Below are 10,778 nucleotides of genomic sequence, written 5' to 3'. Positions count from 1 at the left end.
TCTACTTTTTGCTGTTTAGTTACTAACTGTCACTTCTTGTTTTAATTTAATAGTTGTCTCCTGTGCTTTATGTGTAGTTTGACTTCCCCTCCTGTTTCATTATCTTCACCTGTGTCTCATTACCCTGCTGTGTCCTATTTCCTGATTGCCCTTTTGTGTAGAAATAGTGCTGTCATCCACTCAGGCTTTGTCTCAGCGTCTGTTATCAACCCTGTGTGTCTCTGCATTTCCATGTTGGTGTCACATTGCATGCCTATATTCAGCCTCATATTCAGTCTTTGGTAAAGACATATGAGGGTTTGTTGCACCTTATTGCACAAATGGGTTATTAATTATTTGCTCCTGGATTTTAAAGTAAAACCAACCTGCTGCCTCATTTACAAACTTGTTCTCGCATTATGAAATGAGTCTAGTGAGATGTGTTTCTTAAAACACTTGCCAGAAAGTGTGAAAAATAGTGAATAGAAAACATGGGATTGATGGATTCTGTAGACACATGCCACAAGTCTCTGATTTTCTTTGTTGCCAGTACTTTCTCAATATATGGCACACCTGTTCATCTCATGAGGGCACACAGGTAGCACAGTGCATTAGTTTAATGTATTTATCATTTAATATTAGCTGGTGTGCTCAAATAATTAGTTAAATCTATGCTTAATATGTGTGTGTGTACACAAATGAGATAAGTCTAACTGAGTTTTGTTCAGATTTTGGGTAACAGAAATTGAATCAAATCTTTTTATGAGCATGACAGGAGGAGAAAGCAAAGTAGCCAAGGATGTGACGGACAGACAAGACAGCAAAAAAGCTACAGGAGAGGTGAAGCAAGGGAGCGCATCAGATGGACAGATAAGACCAGAGTTAACACAGTTTGTCACAGTTCAAAAGAAGACCTAGTCAGACAATAGAAGAAAAGGCCATGAGATCAGAGTTGGCCAGTTTTCTAGACTGAACAAAGTACTGGCAACACAGAATCTGCCACATAACTGCATATTAATGTCAAGCATCTTATTTTTTTCTTAGGGTTTCATACAGAGGTTAGAACTGTTGCTTCACAGCAAAACCAGACACATTAGGTTAATTGGTGGCGTGTAATGGTGGAGTGTGAATAGCTGTCTGTCTCTGTGTTAGCCCTGCCTGTGACCTGTCTAGGCAAAATCTGTCTCCTGTGATATGACAGCTGGGTCAGGCGATAGCCACAACAGGATCCTGAATAGATAAGTAGAAAAGAGTGGACGAATAGATGGAAGTTTGGAAAGTTTGTGCAATGGTGAGTGCAAAGAACCAGTGGAATGCTATTGTTTTAGAATAATTAATTTGATCATGTAATCATTATCTCTCAGTTGTTTTGAGGATTCTTGGTGACATCTGATGTCATTTTTGTGTTTTCAAGAAGTAAATGTCAGTAGGTAGAGATCAAGGCAATGTTCTAGTTCAGGGTTTTTATTTAAAATATTAATAAAATTAATGTTCCTGTAAATGTGTGGTGTATTGGAGAACAGAAAATTTAAAAGTGAGAACTCTGCAAATATTTGTAGAATTACAAATACAAAGAAAGCTACTTTAACATAATTTAATATTAAAGTAACTTTAATATAACAAGGGCGTAATACTAACTTTAAATTTTCAAATTACAGTATATACATACAATATACATTGTATCATGTATATTCTATCAAATCAAACATCATTTTGTCTTTTGGTGAACATAAATGTTCCTTGTTTTTAGCTGTGGGACAGCAGCTCACATCATTTCACTAGAAAACTTTATTTCAGTGTATCTGCCTGTATTAGCATGGGATTCTTAATTAGACAGGGTTAACAAAAGAAGAGCAGCCACCAGGATTCACCCCTCTCTGGCATGTGACACCTTTGAAAGGATGTTCTAACTTGCCAGCCTAGTGGCCATCTCCTGTGATTAATGTGTATGTGTCGAGAGCTTCTTTTGGCAGGGTCTTGTCTGACATGTCTTGAAAGTTCAATTGTATTCATGGTAATCAGTGCTTAATTCAAATGAGAGCATTAGAATTGCAAATGCTAGTAGATGGTTTATAAGTTCAAGTACAGTGGGGTTAAAAATATCTAGCGGGATCACATGGGTGTAAATGGAAAGGAAGAAAGGAGTAGCAGAAATGTGTATTGCACGACGGGGACGCATCAGAAATAGAATAGCATGAACTGGGGGACTATATTGTATCTAGGCAGAACAGCTGGTCGATTTTTCTCCGATTAAGCATAAATACCCTTTGGTCAAAATGAACTCTCAGTCACCAGTCATGTCATCACAGTTCACTTGAAATGCTTGTGGAGATCAACCTGTTAGTACTTAACCGCTTTGCAATGTCTCATTTCAAGCACTCTAAACTGTGATAGATAGAAATAGACAATTCCACTTCAGAATTGCCTGTTAATCACTTTGGCATTTTTCTCTCAATGTGCCAAATATTTCTTGGTGTTCAGAGTTTTCATTTGCATGCTAATGAAGGTGAAGGGCAGAAGCCACTAATTACAATCCAGTAAAGGCCTGCCTAATGGTCCACTAAAGACATAGCATGGCTGAGCCCATAATTCCATTATGCAAATGCATAGTCAGGAGTGGAAAACCCACAGTCATTGCAAACTGGATCGACTGTTGCTGGACTTCTTTGCACTTGGTCAGGATGTAAAACAATATACTTGTCTTTGTAGCTTGTGTGAATAATGGCTAAGGGCATGTTGTTACAAAAACAAACAAACCCAACAACAACTAAAAAAAGCAAACCAAAAATAAACACAAACACAAAATCCACCTCCCCCAAATACAGCAGCAGTCATTTTCTGAAATGCTGTATTTGGATCAGTTACTGTGAGGATAAAATTGGCACAACTGATGTAAGATTGTCCGGTTCCACTAACACAAATGTCACAGTCAAAACAAAGAAGTCAAATGTAGAATGAACAAAATTAAGTCTATATTGTGTGATTAAAAACTAAAACAAAGACACCTAAAATGAGCACGAGAAGCATGAGAAACATGCATCCTACAATTACACAGAGGATTAAATAACAGAGGGCGGAGTAATCAATAAAAACAATGGGCGGCAAGGACTCACAAAGGACACAAGCCAAAGACAACAAGAAAAAAAACAATGTACATATTCTTGTATCTCTGATAATATTTTGCAACTGTTGTTGTGATTTGGCGCTATGTAAATATAAATTAATTTAAATGAATTTGATATTATTATCTAAGCCCCCGACTCTGCCTCCAAACTAACCCTCACCTTTAAGGAAGCAATACTTTGTCTGCCCAAATACCGCCTATGCTCCCTTCCACCGAACACAAAAAGACACACGTCCATCCACAAAAATGAAAAACCATATCTGATGCCAATTTTGGCCATTTTACTGGATTTTTCTTTCTCACTGCAATCTTGTTATGGACCTCAAATGCACACAAAGAACAAACATCAGCTTCCGTCTGTGAAACTGACACGACTGTCAGTTTCAAATCTGTGTTAAGTGCCACTGTGTTCGTGTTTTAGTGGCCACACCAAGACAATCTTTCCTTACCTAGTTGCTGAAAATGAAATTTTGACAAATTTCGATGTGTTTTCGATGATCATGCTGCACAATGCACTTAAAATGCAAGGAAACAAAGCATGCATATGTCAACTCAAACACAATCACAGAGAAAAGGTTTGGTTTGCATTGTTGGCAACTTAATGATATTGATGATGATATCATATTGCCACTTGAAATGAAATAAGGACAAAGATAATATTGGTTAGATAAAATTTCATATTCTCTAGATACATACGATAAATATAAACCCCCAGTATCACCATTATTAAAAGCTACTGATGAAGAGATAATCTTAAAATACTGAAAGTAAGTGATAACTGAATTGGCAGGTTCATGGTCTTACTGTATTATTCCTTGATATTCATGAAAATGCAGTGTGGAATCTTTTTGGTTTTCACAGCAATGGTGTGTAAAGTGAATGCCATGTTGTCTAATATTTACATAAAAACGTTATTATACATCTATGTCTACATGCCTGACTTGTTGCCATGTGATTGGCTGATTAGGTATTTTTGGAAAATGAGCAGTTGAACAGGTGTACCTAACAAAGTAGCCCATAAGTATATGTAGATTACATGTAAATCTCCTCATTTTTTCTGCTTAATAGTAAATTTAAATCAAGGTTAGGCAAATTCGGATTGTGTCTAATCCACTTACCACCCACACTTCTTAGACTTCTGACAGTGACTTTTTCCTCTTTCAGAAATGTTCCAACCATTGCTGCCAAGATGCTGTATTGTCACCAGCAAGTCAGGTAAGCAACAGAGCAGTTTTCCCATCCTAGAAATTCAGATAAGATCAGAGAATGCTTCATTTGTAAAGAGGCTTTGGGGTGCAAAGGTGTCAGCCTTGGTGGATTAATTTTAAAGCTGAGGCAATTTGCACTTGTAATTGGTAATGAAGGAGCCATTTGCTTGCACTTTTCAGGGCTTGTTTGCACCACAACCTGATTTGCATAATTTTATTAGGGAAATAAGCAAAGAAGCTGTGACTGAGTTGCCACACGTGCACAACTTGTCCCTGTGAATCGCTGGTTAGACCAGTGAAAAGAATCAATACTGATTTTTGTATAAGGCTTGACACTTTGTTCAACGCTGTGCTATCAGCACCGTATACATGTGTTTATGCTGGACACCCAATAGTCTTACTGTGATCCATGCAGAAAGACAGATACATAAAAAGACCAACTTCCCTTTAGCGGTTCTGTCATTGAGAAGTAGTCAAGTGTCTCAGTGATTTGCAGCAACCTGTCAATGATCACAGAATCCCTGGGGGAAATACAGCAGCACAGCAGGTGACAGTCATTTAAAATGCTGGCTTGGCTCTGAATCCCTACATCAAAGACGAAGAAATGGGACTAATCTCTATTCAGGTCTTGCTTGTGGCATTCTCTGAGCAGTTATAGAAGGATCACATGGGCCCTTCATACTCCCTTAATCTGTTTTACAAGCCAAAATTATAGTTAAAAACATTCAAAACAACAGTCTGCTGCATGGGCATTCTGCCCACAATGTAAAAATACCATGGAATTCCAGCCTATATAAAAAAATGTGGCAACAGTACTATAATAGAGTACTTATGTTTTCCTCAAGGAGGGATGCAGGGAGCCCTGGCAATTTGTGACAAGGTCCTGTGGTAAGCCACAGAAAACAAAACAGCAAATTACATCATAACTAAAAATAGACTGCATCAGGGAGGTTTGTGGCCATACTGGTTGGGGGAATTAGTGCAGTTATGTACTGGGTTACAGAATTTGTAGAAGCAACATGAACACTGACAGCTATATGTGGATGTGTGGTATTTGGAAAGTGATTACACCAGATAATTTAGATAATGTGAAATACTAGATCACATTATTAACATTTTTTTTCTGCATCTGGTTCATCTTATGTAAATTTAGTTTCAGGGCTTGATAACAGGGAGCATAACCTGCTTTGGATTGTATGTAAGAGATGGCCAGGGTCACCTCACCTGTTGGTTTTTCACCTCCTGTATTGCTGTTATGAATGTACAAATTAGTTGAAAAAGACTAAAAATAGACTGTATACATATTGAGAAAGATGTTTACAGATGTGGACATAATGGGTAATGACTTGCCTTTAGAGCCAACCTCAAGTGGCCTTTTGGCACTTCTCTACTGGCATCTCTTGGAGCTTACCACCTGACTGCATTGGGCTGCTGCAGTAATGACTTACTGGTTTGTTATAAAGGGATTCCACTGTACCAGATCAAACAGACTGCAAGAGAGACTGCAAGAGCCTAAATAAATGAGTAAAAACACGTTTTTGATGTCAAGTATCTGGTAATTGTTTAGTTGGCTGTGGTTATAACCGTAACAACTCTAGCCCAAGCTACTGCCACATATACAACATGGTAAATATTTATATTGTGGGTAACTTTTGATTGACTTGAATACAAAGTGCTGAGAGGGCAGCAAGGATAGGTAGTGTCTGACATTTTAGTACATCACACTGACATCTGCATACACAATTCCTCTTCAGAGGAGCCTGTTGACAAGTAAATACACCTGGTAGCACCAATGGAAACTGTGACTGTACTTAACTTTCTAACCTTAGTATGGACTAAAATAGCATAATACGTGGAATAGTAATTATGGCTGGAATCACCAGGGGAGAGATGACTGAGTAGCTAAAGCCAAAAGTCTAAGACCCTGGACATCTGCTTTGAAAGACAAAAGAAAAAATTAAAACTTTTCTTTCCAGTCCATATGGCCAATTAGAAGAGAAATCCTTGGTGAATTTGGCCTTAATTATTTCTCTACCTCTTACAATGAATGGAATCATTTTACCGTAAAGGACTTCTAATCAAGGAAAAAATGTCATATTACAACTACTCGTGGAAATTGTGTAGGAAAGTTTTCAACCGCAGATGTGCTTAAGAACACCTTGCTATAGGCAGGTTTAGGAAAAAACACAAATCCACTTATTGTGAAAGCATCTGTTGGAATGTATTATGACTGAATAAACTCACTGTCAAATGCATCCCCTTTGGGTAGTGTACAAAGCAGCCTCTTGATGTGAATAAATGATTCTGGTTACCACGATTGAAATCTGTAGAAGAGAAAGGCCTGCAGCGAGCATGCATTTAGTTATTCCTCTATATAACAAGCCAGTGACTTGCTGTAGCTCCTCCGGGACTGTACCATATCAAACACTTCCAAACACTACACACAGGTATGCCTGCTCATAGGTTTATGAAGCCATAAGCCTGATATTCATAGATTACAAGCATTCTTTCTTATTCACACTAGCTCTTATGAATTTCATTTTGCTATGGTCTTTATTAGCTTATCAGCACTTATTTAGTGTGAAATGCAAAAGCGCCCAGAGAGCTGAGTTTTATGTTACCAACTGTGCAAACTGAAAGTCTCATACATTTGCCAATTGTTTTGAAGAATCAGAATTAAAATGACTTTCAAATGTATTGCTTTCCAAATCTTTTCTATGAAGAACCTCAATAGGAACTACATTTCTTCAACCCGTCATCTGTTATATGAAGAAAACTGCTCCCCCTGTCCTGTTATTAGACTGTAATGAAGATTTTGTCTTTAATTAAATGCAATTTTACCAATACTGCCAGCTGTTTGCCTCTTTCTGTTAAGTCTTTCAGTGTCTTCATGAGATTTCTATCCAAGTGTGCTCTTTTCTTTCACAAGTCCTGCTAGTGTCCTTGAATGAGAGCTGCTTGTATGAATGAGCCATGTCATTTAGGAGATAAAGACTGAGAGGAGAGACATTTAACCTCCCGCTCCTCTCGTCTTTTTGCAATCTAACCTCACGCGCTGTAGGTCTCAACTTGCTCAGTCTGAAATGTAATGCTCTGTGCATAGCAATGGCCCCGTCTTCAGATGCTTTTGGCCTATGCAATCCCTCTCAGTCATTCTTCATTACACAAGAGATGGAGAGGCTCATCCTATCCCATATTGCTCTGACTCCTTTACCAGCACCGGTATTTAGATGGTCTCATTTCTCTCGCTTTCACTCTGCCTTTCATCATGAAAAGGTGTTCTAGCTTGGAACACACATCTAAGCTCTTTTATTTTTGTTCTGTAGTAATCAGCTGAAAGAAAAAAAGAAGAACCTGTGTGTGCAAGCGTGTGGTTGCATGGGGTCAAACCATGGCAAGATGTTTATTCAAGGGATATGGTGCCATTCAATGTTTCCCTTTTGCTCGACAAATCACGGGAAAAGATCAGCAAAAATGTGTTTATCTCCCAAAACTCTGTTTTACAGCTATTTACTGCAAGACTGGGTATGTGTTTTTGACTCAAATTAAACTACTGTGTCTATGTTTATAGTAATGCACTGGCACATCACACACTGTAATTGCATGGCTTATTTATGTGTTTTGGAGTACAGTGGCCAATATGAAATACTTTATCAAAGACTATAGTTATATGAATATTTAGGTCATTAGCTATGCTATCATATGCTATCACTCCACGCTTCACATTCATTGTTTCTCATGGCTGTTCACTCTGGTAGCAGTATATTTCCAATGACAAAATGTTAAGTAATCCACTCCCCATTTGCATAAAGTGCAAAACTTGCAGATGTTGATCTAAACTAAAGCCAGATTCAGCAACAGCATGCCACATCTCATGCCTCAAATGTTCTCTAAAATACTGCAGATACAAGAAAACATGGAATATTAGTTTTGATTTGAAATCAAGGAGCAAACAGTCTGTATGAGGTTTGTCCACACAGGTGCAGCTCAGTATAGGAGACGGAGAGAACCTGTCACTCATTTGTCTTTACTTTCTAATGGCTTGTCTATCAAGAGTCCAATACTGGGAAGTGAGGTCATACCTTCTAAGAAGAAGGAAAAAAAAAGCAGACTTTATATAAAGATAGACAAAGCCATCATGATTTCTTTTATGTTTTCTGGTTAGTGTTAGCATTTTGGTCATGTAAACATTTTGGACTCTACATTTAAGCCAAAGAGTGAAGTGCTAAGTTTTAAGCTAGCAAGCTGCATGTACGGGTGCAATGCATTGATACATCTATCTATCTATCATCTATCTTATTAGTGCTAAGTAACAGACAAATTAAATACTGGAATCACGCTCCAATAGCAAAACTGAAGCACACATTTTTAAACTTCTTGGATGGTCTGCACCACACAGCAAGCAAAATTATGTGTTGAATAATTCCATTGAAAATGTTCCAGAAACATGGTTACGAGCTTCAGGTCAGTGACTTGTATCTGGTACAGTGACCATCAAAACAACTACACGCACAACTTTAAGGCCCAGATTATAATCTGTTGTGGACAAGAATTATGGATGAGTCATCATTCATAAAAGACTGCTTGATGAGATTTACATCACTCTAACCCATCCAGTAAAAATCTACCAAATCAAACATGCAGAGGCGTGGAGAAAGAAAGAGAACATGCAAACTCGAACCCAGGATCTTCCCTTGTGCCACCATGCTTATTGGGTGCCCTTTTTCTGGTTTTTCTCATCCTCTAAGTGTACCTTAAAACTTTAAAAGAAGCAGCAGGTCCTTGAATAGCAAGTTAAGGGATCACCCAAGTAGCAATGATAATCCGAAAAAAATGCATTAAATTTCATGAGAATACAATAATGGGATATTTCACTACAACCAACCAACCTATACCGTCACTCAAAGAATAATGCTGCTACGGTGACAAAAAAGAAATTAAAAGGGCTGGCATTTACAATAAGAAAACAAGGACAATAACATTAGCTTTGCCATTTAACTATAGCTATTCACTGTAAACTGTACAACCCTATTTTTAAAGGAGCAGGGATGCTGTGCAAAATATAAATAAAATGGAATGTGATAATTTGTAACTCATGTAACTGTTTTGGCTGTTTTTTGAGAAAGGGTTGTAAAGCATTAACTTTAATTTTACTCAGCAGATGGTGCTTTCTTTGAAAGACACTTGTTTGTACAAAAATTTAAACTGCTCATGCACTTTGATGTTTTTGTTGAGCAGGAGTCAAAAATGTTACAGAGAATCCATGACCACCCATGCTGATATAAAAACAGACAGTTCTAATATTGTTTCAAACACCAAAGTGTTCTGTGCAACTTTAGTTTCTATGACTATGACAACTCCAAACAGAGACAACTTTAAATAGAAAAGCACCATTGAATGGAACGATTCCATGTGAAAGGAAAAAGTGGGTGTTTTGCTTTGATTTGAGACAGCTGTCTTAGGACGTTTTCTGAGATTTCTGTTTTATTTCTGTTTTTCAGCCCCAAATTGTCACCTGAGGTGGAATTAGATGAATTCAAGTGTAATCGGTGATTCAATTTTCAACATAATCTTCTCACAAGCCCTTGAACAAAATGTGAAAATAAAATGCTGGTGACATCCCCTCATACATTTATGCAATAGATCAAATATTAGGGTATTACAACAAGTTGACACATGTGCCGCAACCTCCCTGAAGTCACAACACAATATTCATCTCTTACAGCTATAAATGGATCTGCAAAGTGTCTGTTATTGTTTGATAAGTCCCACCATGAAGAGATTTAGGTGCGCTGTCTGACACTGACGTTGGATTAGGGTTGAACTTGTGCTGGAGTGACTAAATTGCACATCACTTTTTAGCCTGAAACAGTTGACAAGCTGCAAAAACAAACAAATGAAAACCAACGTCATACTCCAGAGCTTTTCACTCAAAATTAACTGCACCTTTTCACATGACCGTCCTCCATCCATATGCATTTTTAAAGTGTGACAGCTGGATTGCAGTTGTTTTAGCTTGCTCAGTTGGACGACTGCTATTTGGAACAGCTTTTTTTTTTTTTTTTTTTTTTCGTTATTCTGGTGCTGGCAGTCAGTACTGCCTGGTTTGATAAATAACCCTAAAGCGCTTTCTACCCACAACCCCAATCCAAGAATATGTGCATTTCTGCAGTCCCTTGCTTGCATTTGATAAGACAGTAAGTGGTGAATATTCCTCCCAGTGATGAAGACCATCAGCCCGCTGCGGCTGGTTTTAGGATCAGATACAAAGAGGCCAGTGGGAGTTCAGTGGCAGATGGTTTTAAACAAGAACTGGGTGGTAAGCTTTGATTGACAGCTCCTCAGTGCCACCCTCCCCTACAGCTTCTAGTTCTCAGTGATAGCTTAATGGTGTCAACAGGAGAGATAGGGTCCTGACTCTTTTATCTGGACAAAATCTTAGACCCATCACCTTCTCTGTTTGCAGT

The 10,778-nt window shown here is 38.1% G+C and overlaps 1 long non-coding RNA gene across 2 annotated transcripts; it reads left to right on the top strand.

Annotated features, from left to right (window-relative positions):
* The first annotated feature begins 205 nt into the window (after nt 1-205).
* LOC102075739 (uncharacterized) lies at nt 206-7,320 on the top strand. 2 transcript variants are annotated; one of them, XR_002062730.2, is made up of 3 exons: nt 206-1,270; nt 4,268-4,318; nt 7,035-7,320. It is a non-coding gene; the product is annotated as an uncharacterized LOC102075739 (long non-coding RNA). The 2 variants fall into 2 exon arrangements; XR_002062729.2 differs by lacking the exon at nt 7,035-7,320 and adding an exon at nt 5,668-5,887.
* Nucleotides 7,321-10,778: the final 3,458 nt, after the last annotated feature.

Source organism: Oreochromis niloticus, linkage group LG1 (assembly GCF_001858045.2).
Source record: "Oreochromis niloticus isolate F11D_XX linkage group LG1, O_niloticus_UMD_NMBU, whole genome shotgun sequence".
Taxonomy (NCBI): Eukaryota; Metazoa; Chordata; class Actinopteri; order Cichliformes; family Cichlidae; genus Oreochromis; species Oreochromis niloticus.
The sequence above is the reverse complement of the archived record's forward strand: the minus strand, read 5'-3'. Positions and strand labels throughout refer to the sequence as shown.